A 25,930-nucleotide genomic window follows, 5' to 3' on the forward strand; every position below is an offset into this window, starting at 1 on the left:
GTTTATACCACTTTGCTTTTCGCGGTGGCCAGGCAGATGCAGATGGCTATTACTTCCGATCTAATCATTTTATCAACTAGATGCACCATGGTGAAAGTACAACTGTAAGGGAGTGATAGGAGGCAATCTTCTCCATTGCTGTGCTGGTGTGTAGCTAGTGCCCGCACAAGCCCTAAATAAAATAGAATTCATTTTCTGGGCTTCTAATCTCCTTTACTGTTTTTTTTTTTCCCCTAAGTTTTTTGCCTTCTTCATATTTTCCATCACCTAAAGCCATTATTAGTCACAAGATTTCATATTGAAGACTGAATATTTCTTAAACGAAATTTTTTAAATGATGAATATTCAAGAAATCAATGAACTGGCTCCTGGAACACTAGTTTATACTAGTAACAAAGGGTGATGGACAAAATTAGTGAAGTGTAATATGAAGCTATAGTAACTACTTCAGTGGATGTCTACATTTCAGTGCCTTAGCAAAATAGAAGTTACTTTTCACTCATATAAAAGTTCAACATGGCTATTTCTGGTCAACAAGTGGGGTGACTTGTGTGAGAAGTTTTTTGAGTAAAACCTGGATGTTGCACACATCACTTTTGCCAAAATTCCATTGGCTGCAACTCTGTAATAAGACCTCTCCTAATGGCAAAGGATTCTGGGAGATATAATCTAGCTATGTGCTCAGGAGAGAGAAGAGATAGATTTTAGGAAGAACAATCAGCCATATCTTCCACAGTCTGTCCTGGTCAATATGAATTGACTTCCAGCTTTATTCAAACTCAAATACTATATTCTCCCCTTACCCCAAAGGGGAAAATCCAATGTCCATACCAGGTACTGATTGTATCACAAAGTCCACTATCTCAATTGGAACATATTATTCAGGTCTAGTACCTCATGGTCTTGAAATTTATTAATTGAAAGATTAATTATTTTCCCCTTACCAAACTCCCACAGCATGAAATGGTAAACCAGGGATGAGATAACCTCAGTAAAAATACCCCAGGCACTGCTCTCTGGCAATGATGGCTGAGTCTCCATCCTAGGAAAGGAGGGATTTTCTTGTTTAAATTCAGGATCTCTGGCATTCTCTATTGGCACTTAATTCCAATGTTTGGGAGTTTCTTCATGTCACAAGTTCCTTCATGATTACATCTGAAGTGAGGAGTACGTCCTCCTTCGGAGATGGGTGCTTCCTTGGTTGCAAAGATTTAAAGCCCTAGGGTTGTTGTAGAACTGCAAAACACTTGTTTTAGTTTATTTATTTATTTTAAGAGACAGAGAGAAAACATGAGTGGGAGAGGGGCAGAGAGAGAACCCTAAGCAGGTTCTGCACTGTTAGCACAGAGCCCACCGCAGGGCTCAATCTCACAAACGGTGAGATTATGAACTGAGCCGAAATCAAGAGTCAGATGCTTAAATGACTGAGCCACCCAGGTGCCCCAGAACTGCAAAACATATAGATGAGGCTTTTTTTTCCTTTTTCTCAGCAATGTTTTTCTTAGAGAGTTTAGTAGATTTCTGATTCATTTGCTACTAGTCAGTTACATGCTAGTAAACATACCAAAGTTCCTTTTTACTTACAATTTTCATGCCTTTTTTTTCCTTCTGATCCTCATGCTTCTGAAATAATTTGCTTAGATGGAAAGGAAACCCCCTGGCTATAATTTTTGCCAAAAGACTGAAACTCCTTTTAGCTAAGAAATTCTAATTTGTCTTTGTCATGCAAATCTTTTTCTCTAGTATTATCTCTTATTATTTAGTATCTAGAGGCCTTTGCCTTTCCCAAACATGTGTGGCCCACATTTCTCACCCCTGTTTCTTTCCATCTCTGTTCTGAAATTGGTCAATCTTTGCCTTTTCTTTTTAACCCTTTGCTAAAACATCAAATAAAAGCTAACAAACATGAGACCTCTCATTTTTTCCAAATGCTTCCCTAGAGCTACAGACTTAATAGGGCATGGTTTCCTTTCTGAATTACTGCAGATAGTAGTAATTTTCTCAAATATCTCATCAGTATATAAATCTTCAATGTTTTAACCTGTAGTGGTTGTTATCTAATCGACTGCAACATGACTGTTAAATCAATGGCAGCATCCCACTTCTATATATTTATGAATTAACTAGATTAAAGCTATCTGAAATTAATGCCAACAGTTTAGAGGCACAACAGATGGAAGTCTCTCTCATAGATATCTATAACATTACAATGCCAGTGTACCTGGTTGTAGATCGACTGTTTTTTCTCCAGGCAATGAAAAATTTACTCTAGCTCTTTCTATTTTATGGCTCTAAATCCTATAGTTTAGGGTTTCTTCATTTAAGCTATCCAGACATAAAAAGGGGAGAAGGGGCATGGAGAAGACATAAATAATTCTTAAAACCTTGGGTATGAGTAACACTGTGCACTTCTAGTCACATTTCTTTGCCAAGGACTAGTAATAAGGCCACAAGGAGAGTAAAGGGAAAAATGGGCTAGATGGGCTGGTCCCTGGCTATACCTTTGCTATAGAAAAGGATATAATTCTGGGGGAAAAATACTGTCCCCATTGTGACAGACTGTCACAGTACTTCATAATGTGACTGTATTTGGAGATAGGCTCTTTAAAGAGATAGTTAAGATAAAATGAGGTCATTAGTCCCTGTGAGAAGAGGAAATGTGGACACAGAGGGACACAGATGAACTTGGAGAACTTCATGAAAACACATGAAGACAGCTGTGTACACCAAGCCAAGGAGAGAGGTCTGGAACAGTCCATCATAGTCCTCAGAGAAAAACAACTCTGCTGACAGCTTGATCTCAAACTTGTAGCCTGCAGAAGTGGGGAAAAAATCAATTTCTGTTGTTTGTCACTCAATCTGTAGAACTTTGGTGTAGCAACTCTAGGAAACTCAATGATATATAGGAGACATGACAATAATTAAAGTAAGTATATGTATCAATGACAATGAGAGCAGGTTGCATTCCTATTCTGAAGGCAAAATTAGGAAATGATTACTATTAGATAATGTTTTAAAAATATTTCATATATATTTCAAATTGATATAACAATGTACCAAAATACCAATTTTCTTTATATAAACATATGTATGTATTATTCACAAAGTCTAACAACAGAACAGTTCTCTTCTTTTACTGTTTGGCATCTATGTTCATATTTTATCCATATTTAAAAACATTATGCTTTTTCCTGGCGTAAGTTACTTATCTGTCATAAAAAAGATGACTGTCCACCTGCCCTCTCCCCCTCCCCCCTACTTCTCTTTCTTCCCTATGCCCCCCACTCAGATCCACAAATCTCCGTTGCAAAAATCTCAAGCTCAAGATCTGCACATGACAGGCTGGCTTCCCCCATAAGATCCATTTATGATCCTTTTTACATTCACAATCTCTGAATTTATAAACTCAGCAATTGTAAGCTAATTACTTCTAATACTCCTCATCCAAAATAATAAAAAAGAGAGATAAAAGGTGGGGATGGGGGGTGGAAAACACAAAATTATGCCTAGAAGCCATAATCTTGTTTTTCTTTTTAAAGTTTACTTATTTTGAGAGAGAGAGAGAGAGAGAGAGAGAGAGAGAGCAGGGGAGAGGCAGAGAGAGATGGAGAGAATCCCAACAATTCATGCTGTCAGCTCAGAGCCCAACACAAGGCTGGAACCCAGTTAGAATGAGATCATGACCTGAGTCAAAACTGAGAGTTGGATACTTCCTAGCCACCTAGGAGCACCCCCGCCCCCTGGCTTGTTTTTCTAACTGGTCATGAAATCATCTTAGTTATGCTTGGTAATAGACATTAATCACCCTGGCCATCAAAGAAACTCCATTTTCTACATCTTTTTTTTCAGTGACACAAATATTCTCTAAATAAATATATAGGCGGTCTATATAGTTAGACCATTTGGGGAAAGATTTCTTCCTTGGGAATCAATATATCTTTAACATCTGAGTCCAAAGTTAATTGAGTTATTAGGTGTAATAGTGATATAGTAAGAGGGGCCACTGCCATTTCTACCCCTTGGTCTCTTGACTTATAATAAACATTTTTGGTAGTATTTGTTTATTTTTGAAAGAGAGAGAGAGAGAGAGAGAGAGAACGAACAGGGAAAGAGCAGTGAGATAGGGAGACACAGAATCAGAAGCAGCCTCCAGAATCCAAGCCACCAACACATAGCCCAATGCAGGGCTCGAACCCACAAACCATGAGATCATGACCTGAGCTGAAGTTGGATGCTCAACTGACTGAGCCACTCACAAACCCCTCTTGACTTGTATATTCTGCTTTTATAAATATATATATTGGCATCATATATTGGCCACTGGTTCATTCATATATTACAACAGTCATAGGGTGTTTTCTCTCTAATAGCACCATAACTAAACATTTTATTGGCCATTTCACTATTCTTTCAAGCCATCTGTTTATCAAAAACAAAGAAAGAAACAACCAAATAAAAACCATGGCTATCAGCACGAATAGGCATGGCTTTCCTTAGGTATCTGTGCTGCGGTTCTTCTTTGGGCCTGTCCAAGGACTCCATACAGCATTCTCACCAATGACACTTGGAGCAGTGCTGGACCTGCAATGCCACAGTACCAAACGGTACATTTTCTTGTACCACAGACCACTGTTGAACTGTAACTACTGTTGAGCTGTCAACTACTGTAATCACTGTTGAACTGTAACTACTTCTCTTGTACAAGGTCTCAGGAGCACTAGTGGTTTGCCCATCAATTTAGTAAGATTCCTAGTGTAAGTTACAGAGCAAATGGGTCAAAGCAGCATACCTAAATATGGTATATATTGCCTACAAAATCCAAAAGGCCCACCAAGTATTGTACTTCTCTCCTAGTGGTAAGGAGCACAAAGTAAAGCATCTTAGCTTCTATTCAAAAAGAATATTATCCACCACTAAAACCCCAGGAAATCTATACTGATATATTTCTGGATATTTGTCATGATGCGTCTCCTGCACTTTAGTTCTAAGCCATGCATTTTACTTGGGCTTCTAGGGTATCCGATACCTCCTGTTCACCAGATCCCATGTCACCAGTGTCAGAATGTTATTTGTATAGAAGGCCAGTGTGATTTAATATAGGAAGTGTAAATGATTGAGGTCCTTGAAGACTAAGACACAGCAGCAGAACTGAACTATTCAGTTCTGGGGAATGAGAATTAAGTTGGACTTCTGTCATTGCTACTGTTTGATATCCTTTCCAACTGGCATGGAAAGAATGAATTTGCCAGATCCCAATTGCTGCTAGGTGCCAGAGACTTCCTAACTTATTAGCAAAAATGTCACCTCTCTGGCCTCAACTGTGATTACAGTCACCACCCGATTGCAAGATCCATTCACCAGACAGATTATAGAAAAGGCTGTGTGATAAAAGCATCATTTTTGTATCTCTTAAGGTTTTAAAGATACTGCAAATCCCTGAAAATTTCCAAGAATGTAGTATTGCTTTGGATTATGACATTGGTGTGGACGGACAGTGACAGAATTTTCCACTAAGTTCCTTCAGCAATAATGGCCCTCACTTCATGGGTCAGGGGGCCCATGTGTAGATTATGCCATTTACCAACTATGTTTAACTTTTCCTTCAAGGACTCAAGTGTTAACTTCAGAAAAGGTTTGTGGAATTACTGGGCCTTCTATGAGATAAATTTGTGTTCAAACTTGATATGTTGGCTGCCCAAGGAGTAGGGACCACATTTAAAAAGAAATATCTCATAACCTCCCTTTTTTTTTTTTTTTTTTTTTTTTTTTTAGTATGTCATCGGTTTCCTTGTACATAGTCACCCTGATAAATGGGCACAGTTCTCTTTAGGGCAGGCTGCGTAAATCATGCAAGAGTTGTAAGTTTCTTTCTTTTTCTTTCCTTCTTTTCTTTCTTTCTTTCTCTTTCTTTCTTTCTTTTCTTTCTTTCTTTCTTTCTTTCTTTCTTTCTTTCTTTCTTTCTTTCTTTCTTTCTTTCCTTTCTTTCTCTTTCTTATTTTAAGAGAAAGAAAGAGAGTATGAGTGAGAGAATCCCAAGTAGGCTTGCCCATTGTGGGCTTGATGCTCAATCCCACAAACTGCAAGATTATGATCTGAGTTGAAAACAAGAGCTGGTTGTTTAACCGACTGAGCCACACAGGTGCCCATGTAAGTCATTAATTTTTTTTTTTTTTTTTTTTTTTTTTTTTAGTGAGAGATGGCCCAAGTGAGTGAGGGGCTGAGAGAGAGTGAGAAAGAGAGAGAGAGAGAGAGAGAGAGAGAGAGAGAGAGACGGGGCTCACCCGAGTCGGGGGTTTATGTTTACCCGAAAGGGGGCTCGAGCTCACCCAATGCAGGACTCAAACTCACAAACCAAACTATAAGATCAGGACTTGAGCCAAAGTCAGCACCTGAGCCAAAGTCAGATGCTTAACCAACTGAGCCACCCAGGCACCCTGTAAGGTTCTTTCATAAGAATACTGGTTCTCAAATTATATATATATAGCGTGAATCGGTATCACCTGGAGGGCTTTTTAAAAGACATATTTATGAGCCCCAAACTTGAATTTCTAACCTGGTAGCTTGGTAATACTTCCAAATGCATTTGCTTTTTTGTTTTCTTTTGTTCTGTTTTTTTCAATGTTTTTGAAGTTCATTTATTTATTTTTGAGAGAGAGCGAGCAGGGGAGGGGCAGAGAGAGAGAGCGAGAGAGAGAATCTCAAGCAGGCCCTGCATTGTCAGCACTGAGCCCAATGTGGGGCTTGAAGTCACAAACCATGAGATTATGACCTGAGCTGAAACCAAGGGTTGGATGCTTACCAACTGAGCCACCCAGGTGTCCCCAAATGCATTTCCTTTTATAACAAGTTTCCAGGTGATACTGATGTTGCTGAACAAGGGACTATACTTTGATAACTACTTCTTAAGAAATTCAAAGTTGCCTTTGGTCATTGGGGTTCTGAGTGTATGAATTTCCTTAAATCTGAAACTGGGGGAAAGCTCTTGGCTTTTGACTTGAGGTTTCTAAGAAGAGAATAAATTGTGTTTTTATCCATCAGGACTTCAGTTTTCCCCTCTGTATAGCTAAATATACTTCAGTGCACCATCCATCCATTTTATTCCTGAAGACCAAGTTTTCAGTTAACCACATCAACAATCCCTGTGATTTAAAATATACGGCTTACCAGGATGTCTGGATGGCTCAGTTGGTGAAGTGTCTGGCTCTTGGTTTTGGCTCAGGTCATGATCTCACAGTTTTGTGAGTTTGATCCCTGCATCGGGCTCTGTGCTGGTGGTGTGGAACCTGCTTGGGATTCTCTCTTTCACTCTCTCGCTGCCCCTCCCCCACTCATGCTGTCTCTGTCTCTCTCAAGATCAGTAAGATCAGTTAATAAACTTAAAAAATATATATACTGCCTATCACTTTAAGGATTTAAGGATAGAGTACTACCTTGACATGTCTGTGGAAGAGAGACTTTATTTGATTTTGCGCAAATTTCTCCTATGTGTCCATACAAAGGCACTAAAGAAAAGAATATGCCTCTATAACAAATGTCCTTAGTTATATCTAATGTGCATCCCTTCGCAATTTTAATAAAGCAAAGAAAGCTGTCTTGGTTTTCTTCATTTGTTCTTACTACAGAGGTATCAAGTTAGCTCTGAAATTCCCTAAAAAGCTCTGGGATTTAAATGTAGCAGTACATTGATGTTAAAACATACACTGTCTGTTAAAAAGACTCCAAAATTGGGGCATCTGGGTGGCTCAGTCAGTTGGGCAACCAACTTTGGCTCAGAGCATGATCTCACAGCTCAGTGAGTTTGAGCCCTGCATTGGGCTCTGTGCTGACAGCTTGGAGCCTGGATCCTGCTTCAGATTCTTTGTCTCCCTCTCTGTGTCCCTCCCCTGCTCACACACTGTCTCTCTCTGTCTCTCTCAAAAATAAACTTAAAAAAATTAAAAAAAAAAAGACTCCAAAATATATTTAGGCACTCCATAGTGTGACCATATTATTAAGTTTGTGTTATTAAAAAATATGCTATATTTTTTCAAGTTGATATTTTCATTTAAAAATTATAAATTTCATTATTAATTTTAGAACATAACAGAAAATCAAACATTATGTAAGAGCCAATGCTTCTTGGACTTAGGAGGGTTAATATTAAATCATAACTCAAACTTTAAAATTATATTATGAACAACAATAAAATATATTTCAGTAAATGAACAAGATGAATATATACTTTGTGGTCATAAAAACTGATTTGTGCTGAAGACATGATATAATATTTGCTTTTCAATAATAATTCCATGTAAAACACACTTGAAATTTCTTTTTTTTTTTTTTTTTGTTTCACATTTGGAATTTCTAATGGGAGCCCTTTTACATCTGGAGTATTAAGCATTTTCAGAATTTTGAAAAAAGAATTGTAGTTTATCATGTTTCTATAAAAGTGTTGACAAAATAATTCTACAGAAACGTTTATGTAAATACACATTGTCAGCAAATGAGATTTCTAAAATTATCTTTAGGGTTCAAAGTTGTGTAAGTTAAGGATTAATTGCCAAATATCCTTAAAAAGAGACCTTAAAAATCTAGTAAGAAAGACTGTCTTTCTGTTCCTATCTTCAAGATAAACCTTCAAACACTAAAAAGACATAACACCCCGGGGGCTGTTTGACAGATAAGAAGAGCTACCAAGTGAGGGGACCATCACTTCAAAATAAGTTCCTGAAAAACAAAACTTTTAAAGGTATAAGTCTACTTTTCTTAGAAGACACCAATCACTGGAATAGTTCACACAGTAAAAAATAAAGATAAAACTGAAGGTAACCAAATATATATCTAATGAAATTCATTTTGGTAAAGAAATGGAATGGAGCGCATTAGACTCCCTAAATTACATTTGCCTCTTTGCAATCATTTCTGTATCAGATGGCACTAAACCTAGGTAACCTAATGTTTCCAAAACACTAGCTACTCATTACATGTAGCACTTGAAAACACAAAACCCATAATAGCCTAAAGCTCAAAGTGTTAAAACTAGACTTTCCAATTACCTCCATTTCCTCCAACACTTAAATCAATTTTGGAAGACAATTAGAGTGTCTAGAATGAACATATATATTTCTTTTCTTATTCTAGCAGTTTATATAATCACTTGTTTCTTCCTATCATTGCTAAAATTTGGACGGCAGTATTGATCTGGTTTTCATTCAGTATATTGAGGATTTATGAAACCCTATGTTATAGATTTTTACTTTTACCTGCAAGCACCATTTCCTCTTGTTTATTACCAACACCTACACTCTTTCACGGAACTATCCCACTCTACCCTTGTTCTTCTACTGGAGACCTTGAAAAATAATGCTCACATTATCTGACCACTTAGTTGGACAAGGGACCATATGTACCAGTGGTGTTTTATCTGGGATTTTTTTTTTTTTTTCAGTTGGAAACTCTGTTTGGAAATGAGGTATTTGTGTCTGGCACCTACCTGCTGTCGGCCATCATGTCTGTACGTGTAGAGAGGAAGCCTACCTAAGAAAGTGAAGACAGCACGCAGAGGAGTAGAGTGTAGAGATGGAGAGGAAAGCATCTTTGTCTTGTTTGAATCCATGATTCCAATCATCCCTGACACCCAAGAGTACTGGCCTTTTCTGAGGTTCTATCTAAGTTAGAGTTGTATTTTACTTGCAACCAAGAAAACAAAGTGTTGATGTTTTAATTTAGCACTACATTAGCTTCCTATTTCTGCTGTTACAAAGTAATACAAACTGAGTGGCTTAAAACAACACAAATCAACTCTCCCATAGATCTGAGGGTCAGAAGTGGGTAATTTGGTCTCACCTGGCTGAAAACAAGGTGTTGGCAGCCCTGCATTCCCTTCTGGAGGCTTTAGTAGAGATTCATTTCGTGGCCTTTTCCAGCTTCTAGAATTCTTTGCCCTATTTTATCTTCAAAACCAACAATGACTGATCATGTCTTTCTCACATTGCATCACTCTGACTCTTCTGCCTTCCACATTTAAGAACACTTTTGATTACATGGTGCAACTCTGATAATCCAGGATAATCCCCCATCTCAACGTTACTTGCTTATCAACTTTAATTTCATTTGCTACCATAATTACCCTTTGCATGTAATATAAGATATTCACAGGTTTCAGAGGTTCAGGAATTAGGGTGTGGACATCTTTTGGAGGCCATTAGTCTACTTATCATAAGTATCAAACTTCAAAACAATGGAGAGAAAGAAATACAAAAAAATTATTTATATAAATTTATTCTTTTCCTCACTATAAGTATTTTAAGAAAAATCAGAAACAGGTGGAATGTGTTCTTATGAAAAATAATTGTGTAAATTCACATTAGCCACTACTTTTATAAAAAAAGGTTTAGGTACTTCCCCTCCCCCCCATATTCCTATGCATTTTTGCTAGTGATATTTGTTTTCTATTATATAATATGGAAAGTGTATAGTATAAAATGCTGATTAAAAATGTCAGGCATGGAAGAAGTGCTAGATATTTTTTTATTCCTGCCACTCACTTAATGCTTGATTCCCTTCTAAGACATCCATTCATGTTATTCTATATGTGAATATTTCCAGTGATGGACAAGTCATTATTAGTGAGTTTAATGAATATCCAAATCTGTGGGTATTGAAGAATGTCCTCATGACACTGATTCTGGGAATCTTCATGGTTTGCAATCTTTGCTGATGAAGAAAGGAATTTCTGCATTTGATGCTTGCGTCCAATTTCCCACTGACACAGCAGACTGCAGCCCTTGGGAGCCAGTGAGAAACATGGGCTCACTGAGAGGTTGTGGGATCGCCAGCTCTGGCCCTATAATTCCTTGCTCTGTTAGAAGAGGAGAAGGCGGAGGAGTTCAGGAATAGGTGTTCTTTCCCTGCAGTATCCACAGCTTGAATTAGTAACACCGTGTCTCACTAGGAAGTATAGGCATTCTCTTACCCTATTGTACCATGTGACACAAAACAGATGACAATACATATTTGAAAAGGTCAAGGGTATATTTCTTCTAGCGATTAATTTTGTTTCTGAGTCAGAACTTGTACAGTTAACAAAGAAAATGCACACTTTCTTTCATAGTGATCATAATTATGAACAGTCAATATGTAAGATCTAAAGAATTAGCACACAATTTTCCATTGTATTATGTCAGTAGGAAGGACATAAAGGCTTTGTTATTTTTATTTACTTAAACTTTTTTGAGAGAGAGAGTCAGGGAGTGCCTGGGGGTGGGGTAGAGGGAGGGGGGTAGAGAGAGAGAATCTCAAGCAGGCTCCACACCCAGTGCAGAGCCCTATGAGGAACTTAGTCTCTCAAACCATGAGATCATGACCTGAGCTGAAATCAACAGTCTGATGCTTAGCTAACTGAGCCACCCAGGCTCCCCAAGTTTTGTTATTTTTAAAATGATGTATTGCTGTCATTTACCCTATAAATCCAAGAGTGGATAGATTCTAGAATATTCATGAATGCTTTTCTATATGACCAGGAACCCCAAATTCTATAAAAACATGTACAGTGAAATAGAAACCACTGCTTTTGAGATGATACAACATAAAATAAGAAATATCATCACCACCATTTCAGACAGTTGAACGTGTTTACCAGAACCCCAATGAAACAAAAATAGCTAACTCTAACACTGATATTTAAGAGACAATCTCAGGGAATACACCTTGATTTAGGAACACCAAACTCTGGATCTTAGTGCTGAATTTGCCATTTAAATCCAGTGAATTTTATAATGCAAGTAGTAGGTTTTGCAGCTCAGACTAGGTGATTATCAAGGCTTCTTTTTTCTCATCTTTCTCACTGCTTGCCTATTGAATATCTACCTATTTATTGCATGCTTTTATTCTTGCACACACACACACACACACACACACACACACACCACAGTAACCCTTATTTTTTAAAAAATAAGGGTTAATAAGGGGCGCCTGGGTGGCTCAGTCGGTTGGGCTACCCAGTTTCGGCTGAGGTCATGATCTCATGATTTGTGAGTTTGAGCCCCGCGTCGGGCTCTGTGCAGACAGCTCAAAGCCTGGAGCCTGCTTCTGATTGTGTCTCCCTCCCTCTCTGCCCCTCCCCCACTCATGCTCTGTCACTCTCTGTCTCAGAAATAAACATTAAAATAAATTAAAAAAATAAAATAAGTGTTAATAAAATTTAAGGTGGGTTTCTTAAACTTTGCAGTATTGATATTTTGAGCCAGATAATTCTTTGCTAGGGAGTAGGGATTCTGTGCACTGTGGGATGCTTAGCTGCTTCTCTGGCATCTACCCACTAGATTCAAGTGCCAATTCTTGGCCTGTTGGGACAACCAAAAACATCTCCAGATATTGCCAAATGTTACCCAAGGAACAAAATATATCACCAATTGAAAAATAATGTTTGTAAAAGATTTTGCTATAATAAAAAAAAATAGAAATAGTCTGACGCAGACAAAATAAAGCATCCTAAGTCTCATGATTCCTTGTATTTTAACGACACAGGATTTTCTTTAATAGTTTCAGTGAACAGCTGAACTTACTGTCCTTTTTATTCCGGGTTATGCATTTTTTTTCTTGACTGAACCTAGGAGTGTGACCAAATCATAGATTGTTTCATCACTTTTAAAAATACCTAATTACCAATTATTTAATCACTTCTGATACCCGAATAGCCATCCCTTTCTTTCCATATAGCTCTAGAGAAATATATGTATATATTAATCATTTTTTCAAAAAATAATTACGTAACATTTACTGCATATATATTATGGGCCAGGAAATATGCTAAGTAGTTTGCATGTGAGGTTCCATTTAAGCTTCTCCATAGCCCTATTTGTTAGATCTTATTTCCTCCAATTTGGAATGCAGCTGACCCCCTGGAATGAATTATTTTTGATAAAGTTTCACAACTTGTTAATGCCAGGACAAAGATTTGTCCATTTTAGAGTTGGCTACACTTCTGCCTTGAATTGTAGTGACTGTACACATGTGTTCCTCCAGCTCCACAATGGGTCTTTTCGATCAGTTCTTTTGTCTCTCTCGTCACCCCCCCACATCTTGCATACAGGCCCCACTGAACTCAACTAATTTCTGCTTAGCCAGGAATTACTTTGCCTCTTTTGGTCTCCAGACCTCAGAAATAATATTTCTCACTCCAGCCTCTTCACATTTCCCCACCAGAGTTAAGAGACAAAACTCGATGGATTTTGACAGCACAGCTTGGTTACGTTGTAATTTTAATTTTGCGGTGCTCCCTACTGGTTGGCCTTTCGCTTCCATGCTACAATTCTTGCTGTTTTTAATAAACTCACCTTGGTCTGCTGCTCATTTTAATCAGCACATATGGAAAACAACAGGATTCTTATTTTTTAAAATCTAGTCATCTTGAAGAAAATTTAAGTAACCCGTGCTAAAGCTATCGGTTGGAAACGTTGAGACCCTTGGGGGAAATGTGCTGTAAGGTGAGTGTGATAATGCTGCACTGCTAAAATAATGAACAAAGATCTCATGTGGTACCAGAGTGATCTGAGCAGTACCCTGTAGCTTCAGAATTCTGAACATGTTTAAGTAAAAAAAATATCTTGCTAGGAAGGGAAAAGTATAAATCAATGTACCAGTGGCAATAAAATAATACCTAACTGAAAGTGACTTGAACAATGAAAACATCTGAAATATCTCAAGATAAGAAGTTCAGAGGTGGGCAGAAGCAGGATTGGCACACAGGCTGTATGATGTCCCCAAGGACTATGGCTCTTTGAATATTTCTTCTTTGCCTTCAATGTCTTGGTTAAATCCTCTTCTACAATTTTAAGATGGTGACAGCAATTTCAAATATCACCAGTTCCAAGCATCATATAACTCATAAAACAGTGTCCAAAAGCAGTAAATGATACCCTCGGAGGTCCCCAGTTTTTATCATAGAGGAAAATCGGGGTTTTCAGAAACTCTGTAAGAGTGCCCTTTTATAGCCTATTGGTTAGGCACACACTATAAACCAATCTCTGGTAACAGGGAATTATATTACTATAATTGATTACATAATTGCCATATTTATGAATCAACTCCTGTTATTTACTTCCTGGAGAACATTGTCACTACATAACTAACAAAACTGGGGTCCTGTTAGCAAAGCAGAAAAGAGAAAAATGGCTGTTGTTAGTCAATTACATTTTCCATATTTAGTAAATTTAACTAACTTAAGCCTAAAGTGTTTAGGCATTAAATATGGAAGCATTAAGATATAACCTTGGAGGGCAAATAGCCCTTTGAATTTGCTCTACTTCCATAACACAGGCTTAAAGAAGTTCAGGGATGATAGACCATGAAGTAGAGTATCTTGGGATAATAAAATGATTGCTTTCCCAAAAAGAAAAGATTGTTTTCTCAATCCTCAAAATAATAAACACAGAGATGCAACTTCATAGACCATGAGAAAATAAATAAATAAAGGAATGCTCTGTGGAATTGGCTTCTAATTATAATCAGGAAGTGGATTGCTCTGCCCCCTCCCAAACTGGACTGAATCATAACATTGAGCAATGGAGCCCAGGGCATGAGCTTTTTTTTGTTTTTGTTTTTGTTTTGTTTTTTGTTTGTTTGTTTTTGAGCCTTAGCTTCCCAGATAATACTAAGGCAAACAATGTTTGGAAAACACTGCTCTAGAGTAAAGGCCCTTTGAGTTACTTTGGATTTGAAAATCCTAGTATGGTAGGAAATGATGGCATTTTATGTGGTTTTCAGCTTTAACCACTTCCAGCCCTAGACAATGGAGACTTAACATTTTCTCCTCCTTCATTCTTCTTTCTTTTATTCATCTCTCATCAACATCCTGTTGCACAGCAAACCTCCACAATAATTCCTTATGCTTCCCTGATCCTTTACCTCCTTTCATATCTGACTCTCACTTTGAATTGCCCATAACAGTTTCTTAACAATTGCCCTTGCATCTTGATAGGGAGCAAAGTCATAGCCAAACCAGCACTCGTAACTCCTTCCACATGGTATAAAAAGAAAAAATCCAGCACAGATTGCTGATAGGTAAGGATTTGCTTCTTCCTTTGAGCTTATCTCACAGTAATTAATATTGAGGTCAACAAGTTTGATGGATTTGAAATGAATTTTTTTTTAAGTAGGCTTCACACCCAACGTGGGGCTTGAACTCACGACCCTGAGATCAAGAGTTGCACCTGAGCCAGCCAGGTGCCCCAAAATGAGCTCTTGTATGAGGTCAGAATTTGTGAAATTCCTACATCATTTATATAAGCATTTCACTGAAAGTAAGATTTGATATTTATTATTTATTTGATTCTAAAATGTGCATGTCCTACATGCAGTTTTAAAAATATTTTGAAGACATCAGAACAAATAGGTCTTATCCATTGAATAGTAACTTTCTAAGCCAGAGAGGCAGCATCATACGTTTACCATGATCAGGACTATTGGGATCTAGGTTTAAATCCCAACTGTTTACCATCTACTTAACCACAGTTAAGTTAATTAACCTCTCTGACTGTATTTTCAAAGGTGTGAAGTGGGTACATCACCTCTTTTTCAACATTGTTATGAATATTAAATAAGAGTTTACATTAGAACACTATAAACATTATTACCTAATTAGTCTTATTTTTAGAGACAAAGAGGTGGTAGTTTATACAGAACTATAGATGTATGCTATTCTTTCATATAGATACATTAACTCTTTTAAGGGAAATAACATGAACAAATATCCTCAAATAGGTAAATATCAGTTTTAAATTGACAAGGAATAAAATGAGTTTGAAATCTTATACCATCTCTGTGTGATATTTGTCATCAAATATATGGGTTTATAAGGAGACAATTATTATTATTCTTTTCTCCCAGGAATCAGGTTATTTGGTGCATTTGAATCTTGTGCCCATTGACTTCCAGCTTTCATTCATTAACCCACATAATGAAACTGACCCAGGATTTAACTCAAGCATGGATGAATAATATAATCCCATGCAATTATATTTACTAAACAAAATGTTTCACAGTGTAGACCCACTACCATGCTTATTAAAGTAAGGGTATATATCCATATCTATGTAAATTAAATATAAATTGACACAGTTACTATTTAATTATGGTTAATTAATTGTGAGGTAATTAATATCACTTTAACAAATAAATGTCAAGATAAAAGGTAAATATAACTTAAAGAGTAAGAAAGTGTGATAAACTTTTGATTAGATTGTATCATGAGCCACTATTTACCCTAATTTCAGTTCATCCAATATTGTCCCAAGGATAGTTTTTTTCTCTTCTCTCCAGTAAAACTGGTCGATGTAGTTCTTTCATACTTTAACATTCAGAAGTTTAAATATTGCTATTATATATTTTTTTCCTTAACCAGATGTTACCTTTAGACAAAAGTATAATGTTTGTGGTTTTATTTCTGTATCTTTTTGCAAACTCATACACATTTAGTCTAATATGAGAATATATGTGCCTTCTTAGAGAGCTGAAGAGAGCTCCAGCCTAGCCCTGTGGCATCTGTGAAGGAGGGAGGTTGATGAGCGTTGGATTAGAAGTAATGAGGGATGTGTTCTGGGGAGGTAGGAAGATGTGATTTTCAGCCCCAAACCCTATGCCCTCTTTTTCCTCACAGCAACAGCAGCACAGGAGCCTCTCAGCTTTGGGCTCACAGCAGTATGTGATGTATTTTCTGTTTTAGCTTTTAGAAGAGGAGGAGAAGATAGAAGTTTCCTTCTCCAACCGGAAAATCTATTCTTAGAGTCTCCCTGCAGCAAGGATCATTTGGGCATCATCTGTCTGTCTGTGATGATTAGTAACACTCTCTTCAGTTTGTTTGACTTGAAGATGGAGTGAAATGCCCTCGTCTGCTGGTTACAGTTCTGAGAAAACCCCAGGTACCTTGGGTGACAAACTGACCAAGTCCCTAAGCTCACAGCCTTTCCAGACACTGAGAGAAAAGCATGTCTTAGTGCTTGCCAGTCCTTCCTCATCAGAGCCGCTCCTTCCAGCTTATCTGCCACAACTCATGAGTCTGGGAAGCCTGTGTTTTGCCATGTCTAGAACCCTCATTGACACCGACACATCTATCCCACATTCTGGGTTTTCCTTGGTCCTTATAAATATATCCCTTCGATTAGGGACTTGGTAAATGGAATCTAGCTTCCAAAAGGTGTCATGGTCATTTATAACATTATACACTGCAGCTTGCCTTCTGCAAAGCCCTGGCTAATTTCCAAGTTAACCCAACAGCGTCTTACAAGACTTAGGCAAAGAGGTCATATTCTACTCAGGATTCTGTCTGATAATATACAGTTTCAGATTTTTCTGGTAAAATAACATAAACCTGATTGGCCATCATGGCCCACTGAAACCATTAAAGTCCACAGAGAATTTTGGTTTTTTTCCCATCAGATGTAACAATCGGATAAGTCACTTCTCATAAAACTGCTCTCAAATCAAAGAGCAGCCTTAAAGAACTAACAGATTCTTTTTCACCCTCCCCTAAGTCTATAATGTCTCTGGAAAACAAAATGTGAAACACAAAACTTCATGTTGGCACTGCTCCTAGATCCTCTTTTGATCATACTACATATCCTAACAACAATGGCATACCCTTCTAGATCCCTTTTGTCTACTTACGACATCTGTCCTGTACGTCCCTGCTATGGCCCCCACAGGAATATCAATGGATACTTAATATCACACAGCAAACTTACAATAAGTTTTGGAAGGTTTTGTAGGGTGGCATAGACCAAAATTTCATCAAACAACTCTGCAAGATATTAGGTGTTCCTTCAAAATGATAGAGATTACCATTACTATAACTTCTCTATTGATTTCCCCCTAGACTTATAAATCAAATCTTTCATATTATGCCAAGACCCTATTTATCCAACTATTTATTCGACTCTCTTAGAAAGAGAGAGAAAACTTATTGCTAATGCCGATCAGGCAATTGGATGAGGGCTGAGCTACAGTTTGGGTAAGGCTTAGTTACACTCTAGTTTGTCACCCATACTTCAGCATGATTCTGCAAGGTTTTCATTGAGAGGCCAGTGTGTCTTGGTACTTAGATCTAAATGATTGAGAGACAGTCATTTCTGCTCTTCAGAGATTTTAGTATTAATCTAGGTTAGTATTAATGCAGGTTTTTGCCTCATTCAACTTCAAAACTTGCACATGCCATGAGGGAAAATCTAGCCCCACATGTCAAAGTTCATCATTTCATTCCTGTGCAAATGCTTTAGCATCTCTGTTGGGTTCTTGTGCCCCACAGAAGGTCCAAGGCTAAAATCTAAGCCTTTTAGCTGTAAGGGCCTTTTAGCTGGGTAGAAAAGTAACAATAGGACCCTCATTGACAATTAGACCTTCACTCTCTAACGTTCAATTCATATCTGTTTTATTTTCTGACCCCTGTCCTTGGTAGTTTTTTGTTTCCTGAATCCCTTGAGATGTGAAAGATTGCATGCTGCTTTACAGAAGCTTTCAATCCAGCTGCCAATAACATACGCAGCCAGACTTCAGCAAATATCATGTAGGGAAAATCACCACATTTTTGAGGATTATCAAATTTCCAATCTTGGCACTGCAGCCCTACACAATCAGTACAAGATTTGCTGGGAACTCTCTGTGCTAGCAGGGAGCTCTGCCTGTGCCAAACCTCAATCCTTAGGCTACACTAATAATGAAGAATCCCCTGGATGAAAATGTCTGCAATCCTCACCTCATTTCTGAGAAGCATTGGCTGGAAGTTCATCCAATCTAATCCTATTTGCATGCGTACTTATCTGATGACTTTAATTATATGATTTTAATGTTTTACCTAGCTTTCCCAGCTGTCTTTAGTGGGAGTATGATTCTATTGCCTACTACCTTCACTCAGGAGCAGAAATCTTAACAATGAGTTAAATGAGACAACTAGGTGGATTGTCATCAATCTTAATCTCTACAGTATTTGACACCATCTAGAAACCTGCTTTGCTCCAGTGATGCCTGTATTTCTTCAAATTCCTTTTTTCACCCTTATGATTAATTCTCTACTTATCTTTGTCAAGGAGCAGGAGAAATTGCTACTCCAAAATATGCCTGTAGGAGTCCAGGGCATACCACCCCCAAATATGCTTCTTTGGTATGATAATTATTTTGAGCTGTAGGTGCTTGAATAAGAGCAAATGCATTGACAGCCTTTTTCTGAACTTCCCTTATCTACCAAAAGTCAGATCCAAGGAACTCAATTGTCATAAATCCCTTCCCAGGGAGTTTCATCACATGAGAGGTGACTGAAAGTCAGTATCACACCAAAACTTTGTCACAAGCTATCACACTCCCATCTATTTTTCTACAAGACCCATTCATTTTTCCTAAACAAAACAAAACAAAACAAAACAAAAATTTTTATTCTCTGGCAGGAGGCCTACATTTCCACTTCCCTTTCCATATTAAGATGGTATTCAAGTCTTAATTCTAAGGCATCTCAGGACGTCACTCATTTTTCCCTGGGTATCTCCCACGTATACATGCAGTATACATGTTAATAAATTTGTTTTTTCTCTATTTTAATCTATCTTTTTATCACAGGAGTCTCAGCTAATAACTCAGAAACGTAGAGAGAAAATTATCCCCCTCTGAACTCTCGAACGAAGTTTTCTATCCTTCACCCCTCTAATTCTTTCTTCATACACTTTATCCTTAGAGACTTCAGTTTGTGCCATGGCTTCATTGCACTTGTGAATGTTTATGATGCTAAATCTACATGTTCCATCCACATATCTCTTTTTGGGTATCTCAATTTTACTGAAAATGTATATTTCTAAACTCAACTCATCTTTCATCTTAAATTTAATCCATTTCCTGAATCCTCTATGTCAGTGAATACCATCTACAGAATAGTACTTTGTCATACCCCTACTTATTTCTACCCTTCAGTTATTCAGGATCCCACTCAAAGTTGTTAATATTGTGATTCACTGGACAAACAAATATTAGTGAACAATGTAAATGTGTTACACGTCACTTCAAATAATCAAAATTAAACTAGAAAGGAGGGTATATATATATATATATATATATATATATATACCCTTTATAAGGATAAGGTTTCTAAATTATGGCACTTATTTATTTTTCATTTTGGAATCTGGATCTCTATAAGGCCCAGGCCATGGGATCCATAGGAACTTCTCTGTATTTATATGGAATGTATCTCTTGCTTCTCTCACACATCTTATAAAGAAGTCCAAGGTACTTTTCTAAATATTTATTACCATAAATATATGTCCTAGAGGAAAACATGTCTAGTAGAGAGGAGGAAGTATTAAGAATTTTGCAAACTAACATAATGAATTACAGATTGGGGGGGTTGACATAATAATAAAATAGCATGAAAATGTATACTGATATTCTTGTCATGCAAAAACTTCTGGAGGTTCCTATTCTTCAAAAGGATAGACATTTATTAACAACATCAATAGGCTCAAACCAGTGCCTACAATTGACTTAAATTTGGGGGAGTAAATGAAACAGAGTCATCAATATTTATTAATCTACCATTAATCTACAAGATGCCTCAGTCTTTTCCACTTATAAAACTAAAAAACAATATATAAAATATGTGACAGGAATAATCTCACATGCATTTTTGAAATATTTGTGGAAGTACAAATTGTTAATATATCTCCAGACATGCAGCATTTTAATTTATTATTTCTGTAGTAAATTGGACCTCTAAAACTTTCCATTTAGACCATCCTATTAGCATAAGACTTCTACCACAGGGTGGAAGCTAACATGGGATTTGGCCACTTGAATTCCAAAGTAATGGCAAGAGCTGAAGAAATAATCACAGTATTTTAAAAGTGAACTGCTCCCAACACAAAGTGAGTTTTGTTAGAATATCTTTTATTATCTGGTGCCCATAAACTCCCACTCAGATTGGCAGTTCAACGTGGTAGGTTAGGGTTCATAGGAACTAATGTTAGCTCAGAGTCAGCATTTAATCCTCTTTGAAAAGTTTGGCTATTTTTCTCCATTGTTCAACTGTATACATTAAATATTGTTATAATAATTATTTAGGAGAAAGAAGGTTCCGAAACACATCGTGATGAAAAGTCAGTCCTTTGAATCATTCTGCCTGGATATGAATTCAAATTTCATCACCTTCTAATAATATAATATGACCTTGTCTAAGTAAACTAACCTCTTTCAGCTTGAGTTACCTTGTCAATATAGTGAATATGTCAATATTACCTGACCAACAGAGATTTTTCGATTAATTGAAATGATCTATAGGGGCACCAGGGTGGCTCAGTTGGTTAGGCAGCTGACTTAATTTTGGCTCAGGTTATGATCTCATGGTTTGTGAGATGGAACCTTGCTTTGTGCTCTGTGCTGATAGCATGGAGCCGGCTAGGGATTCTCTCTTTCTCCCTCTCTCAATGCCCCTCCTCTGCTCATGCATGCATGTGCTCAGGCTTGCTCTCTCTCTCTCTCTCTCTCTCTCTCTCAAAATAAATAAACTTAAAAAATGATCTATACAGTTAACATACTATGTGACACAGAATAAAGACTCAATACATGCCAGCAGTAATAGTAATGGTCATTAATAATAATATGAAAATGTGATATCGACACTGAGTCTTAGTTAAAAGATCCCCCTTCATGTATGCATTCCATTGATATCATCCACTTTCATCAAAAAGCTAATCCCCTTTCTTTGCTAATCTCTTTGTCTTCACATCTTTTATTATAAATAATCAAGCAGTTTCATTTTCTACTTTTGGAAATGGTTTTTTATGGAAGAGGACAATTGAACTGCAATTCTTTTAAACACATGTTTCTCTATTGTGAATGAAAGAATATATTTAGTGTGCAGTTCTTCTGGGTCAAAGATGGAGCTATTTCTTCTTCATCTAAATTTAACGTTTTTGGTCCAATCTGTCTCTTCTCAGCCCCCACAACCAAAGTGTAATTTTGTCTTTCATTATAGGCATTGTTAACAATTTCATTTGATCCCAACATTGTATTTATCTTGGATTTTGCTCTACCTCTAAAATGTAGTGGGCTAATTTTAGGACTGTACTGAAGGGTTGAAATGTGTTATTTCTAAATTTCCTCTTGCAGCAAATTTTCATGAATAATATAATTTAGTATTCCTTCTCCATTATCTGGTTATAACCACTATTACAATACAGTATTCTTAGAAAAGTCTTTACATTTTAAAATCTGTTATATAAAGTCTCCAAAAAGTGATATAAATACACACTGTTCCAAGTTACTAACTTAAATCTACCTGAGATGACCTAGTTTTGTCATATTCTTAGTTTTAAAAAGGTAATATCTACAAATTTTGATCTTATGTAGAAATTACTGTAATATTCACCTACGTATAGACATTCTACTCTAAATATACTTTCAAATGGTCTTGTGAATGCTACACATATACGTAGGATTGTGTAAGCCGCACATCTTTCTGTGTAGAGGGAAATGCCTCTTTTCTTTCCATTTTCCCTTTTCCCATTCTTTTGGTCAACATCTCATATATTTAAACCTATAATCAGAGAATTTTCTGCTGCCAACACATCTGTGAGGAACAGTTGAAACATGCAAGAAGTATCCAAATTCAAATGCAATTCAAAAGCAAGTCAAGGGGACTACTCAGAATGTGAACATGAGTCATTAGAAAAAACATAAAAGCCTTAATTTAGGCAATTATTCATTATTAGGTATCTATAAAAATAATATTTAAGATAACAATCCCAATAATTTTTCAAAAATAGTACTGTGGCAAACACGTACAGATGCTTTATATTGCACTGACATTGCAGTTTGGTGGAGGAAAGGATGGCTACCTTACTTACATCATATACAAATACACACATATGTGCACACACACACACACACACACACACACACACACACACACATAATGACTGTATGACACCAATTGTTTATGCTTAAAAAGCAAAACTTTAAAACTTTTTTGTGGGGTCCAACAAGGGGATTGAACTACTACTCTGAGATCAAGACCCGAGCTGAGATAAAGAGTTAGACACTAAACTAACTCAGCCATACAAGCACCCCCAAACTTTAAAATTTCTACCACACAATATAGAGTAATATGTTTATCATATTGAAGTATCTTAGAATTTCTTAAGATAGTGTGACTTAAAGGAAAATATCTTACATACAAGTACATTTGAAATGGAATACTTGTATACATCAAAAGTCATCCTGCAGGGGCACATGGGTGGCTCAGTCAGTTGAGTGTCCATCTCTTGATTTTGGCTCAGGTCATGATCTCACAGTTGTGAGATCAAGCCCCACATCAGGCTCCATGCTGGGCATAGAGCCTACTTAAGATTCTCTCTCTCCCTCTCCCTCTGCCCCTTCCTGCTCACACTCTCTGTCTCAAAAAGAAAGTCATCCTACAATGCAAATAGAAGATATTTTCAATATGGAAACTTTTTTTAATGTTTATTTATTTTGAGAGAGAGAGAGAGAGAGAGAGGGAGGGAGAGAACAAGCAAGCTGGGGAGAGGCACAAAGAGAGGGAGAGAGATAATCCCAAGCAGACTCCTGCAGATCATGATGCTGGGCTCGAACTCACAGAAAATGAGATCATGACCTGAGCCTAAATCCAAAGTTGGACACTTAATGAGCTGACCCACTCAGGTGCCCTTAAATATGGAAACTTCTAAAGATAAGAAACTAAAATATATAAACTTCCCTACACATTAAAATGAACAATAAAGCCACAATATGCAATTCATAATGAATTTGAGAAAGAAATGAAGTAGTAAAAAATCATAAAATGTTGCTGAACCTTACTAGAAATAAGAAAGATGCATATTAATACCACAACAAAGTACCACAACATACTCACTACTTGACTTCTGCAAATAGTAATGAAGCTTAAGTGTTTATCGTTCCTTTCTTTTAAAATCTAATTTGTGCTCAGCTTACCATTTAGCAAACTATCTAGATACATTTGTTTATTTGTTTTAGTCACTGCATTGAGCCTACTCCTGAAGGATATAAACTGATATGACTGTGATCAGAAAAAATATTCTTGATATCAGCTCAGGTCCTAATCTCTCAGTTTGTGAGATCAAGCGCTACATTGGGCTCTGCACTGAAAGCACAGTATCTGCTTGAGATTCTCTCTCTCCCACACTCTCTCTCCCTACCCTGTTCATACTCTCTCTCTCAAAATAAATAAATAAATATTAAAAAAAGAAGAGAAAAAATACTCATTGCAAAGTTCATGAAATTTTTCAAGATTCATTATCTGATCCATTAAACAGTCTTTCTTGGTTAATCATCTATGTACACTTTAAAATAATGTATGTTTTGTAGTGGTTGTGAATATCGTATTATAAAAATGATTTAGGTCAATTTGGTTGATAGTCTTCAAATCTATGCCCTTGTTTGTTTATTTATTTGGCATTCAAATACTTTAATGCATATTATTATGTTCATATTTTAGAATATGAAATCAAAACAATGTTTTGCAGTTTATTAAGAACATTTTAATTTATAGGTTTCAAATAACTCAGTTTACCTACAAATGAGAGAGAATAAGGAGGTGGAAGTAAGCTTTTGTCCTCTGGGTTCACTCATGCAGCTACATATCATTAGTCTATAGGCTTAGGGCTGGGCCCAGCTGCATTTATTTATTCTTGGTCTAGTAGTTTCAGAAATTACTGAGAGAGTGATATTAAAGTCTCCAGCTGTGACTATAAATTAGTCTATTTCTCCATTTAGATTTATCAAATTTTGTCTATTTTTAAAGGTCTGATATTATGTACAAATGTATTTAAGACTATTATATGTTTCTGGTGAATCAAATCTTCGCCATTATGAAACGACCTTTTTTGTCTCTGATAATACTCTTTACAGCCACACCAGCTTTCTTCTGCTTTCTCTTCGCATGATATGTTTCCCCCATACTTTTAGCATTTTTGTTTTGAGACATAATAAATTCAGGTTTGCTCTTTTATTCAGCCTGACAACCTTTGTCTTTTTTTTCTTTCTTGGAGTACTTAATACATTTACACTTATGAAACCACAATATAATTGTTTTTTGTTGTTCTATTTCTTTTTAAATCCATTTTTCCCTTATAATTATTTCCTTTGAATTATTTAAATATATTTATCATTCTATTTAGATTTTTTTCTATTTTTCTATCCCAACCTTTGGCCAAAGACATTTTAACCATTGACCATAAAATTAGGTATATCCCCATTGAGACTATGTCTACTCTTTCCTTTCCACCTGCACAGCTTCCACTTCTTTTCCACCTGAGCAATAAATTTCAGCTACTTCAGCAGCCCACATCCTCAACCTCTTCAGTTTACATGTCACCTTCCTCAAGCAAAAGGTTGTGATGTCAGGGTGGCTTGCATTATTTGTTTTCCTTTTCTTAAGGCCAAAGTCTTAAAAAGAATTTTTTTAAGTTTATTTATTGAGAGAGAGAGAGAGAGAGAGAGAGAGAGAGAGAGAGAGAGAAGTGAGAGGAGTAGAGAGAGAAGGACAGAGCCAGATACAGGGCTGGACCCCACACATGACCTGAGCCAAAACCAAGAGTCAGACACTAACCAACTGAGTTACATAGGCACCCCAAAGACTTTTGTTTATAGAGTTTTTTAAAGTTTATTTATTTATTTTGAGAGACAGAGAGACACAGAGAGAGAGAGGGAGAATCCCAAGAAGGGTCCACACTGCTAACACAGAGCCCGATGCAGGGCTCAAACTTGTGAACTGTGAGATCATGCCCTGAGCCAAAATGAAGAGTTGGACGCTTACCAGACTGAGCGACTCAGGCACTCCAGGACCAAAGACTTTTACTTCTCTTTATATGATTGCTTGAAAACAATTAAACCATGTATTTTGTCCAGTTTCACAGACAGATGTTTATAGCAACAG

Source organism: Panthera pardus, unplaced genomic scaffold, assembly GCF_024362965.1.
Source record: "Panthera pardus isolate Hobbes unplaced genomic scaffold, ASM2436296v1 HiC_scaffold_1, whole genome shotgun sequence".
NCBI classification, from domain to species: Eukaryota; Metazoa; Chordata; class Mammalia; order Carnivora; family Felidae; genus Panthera; species Panthera pardus.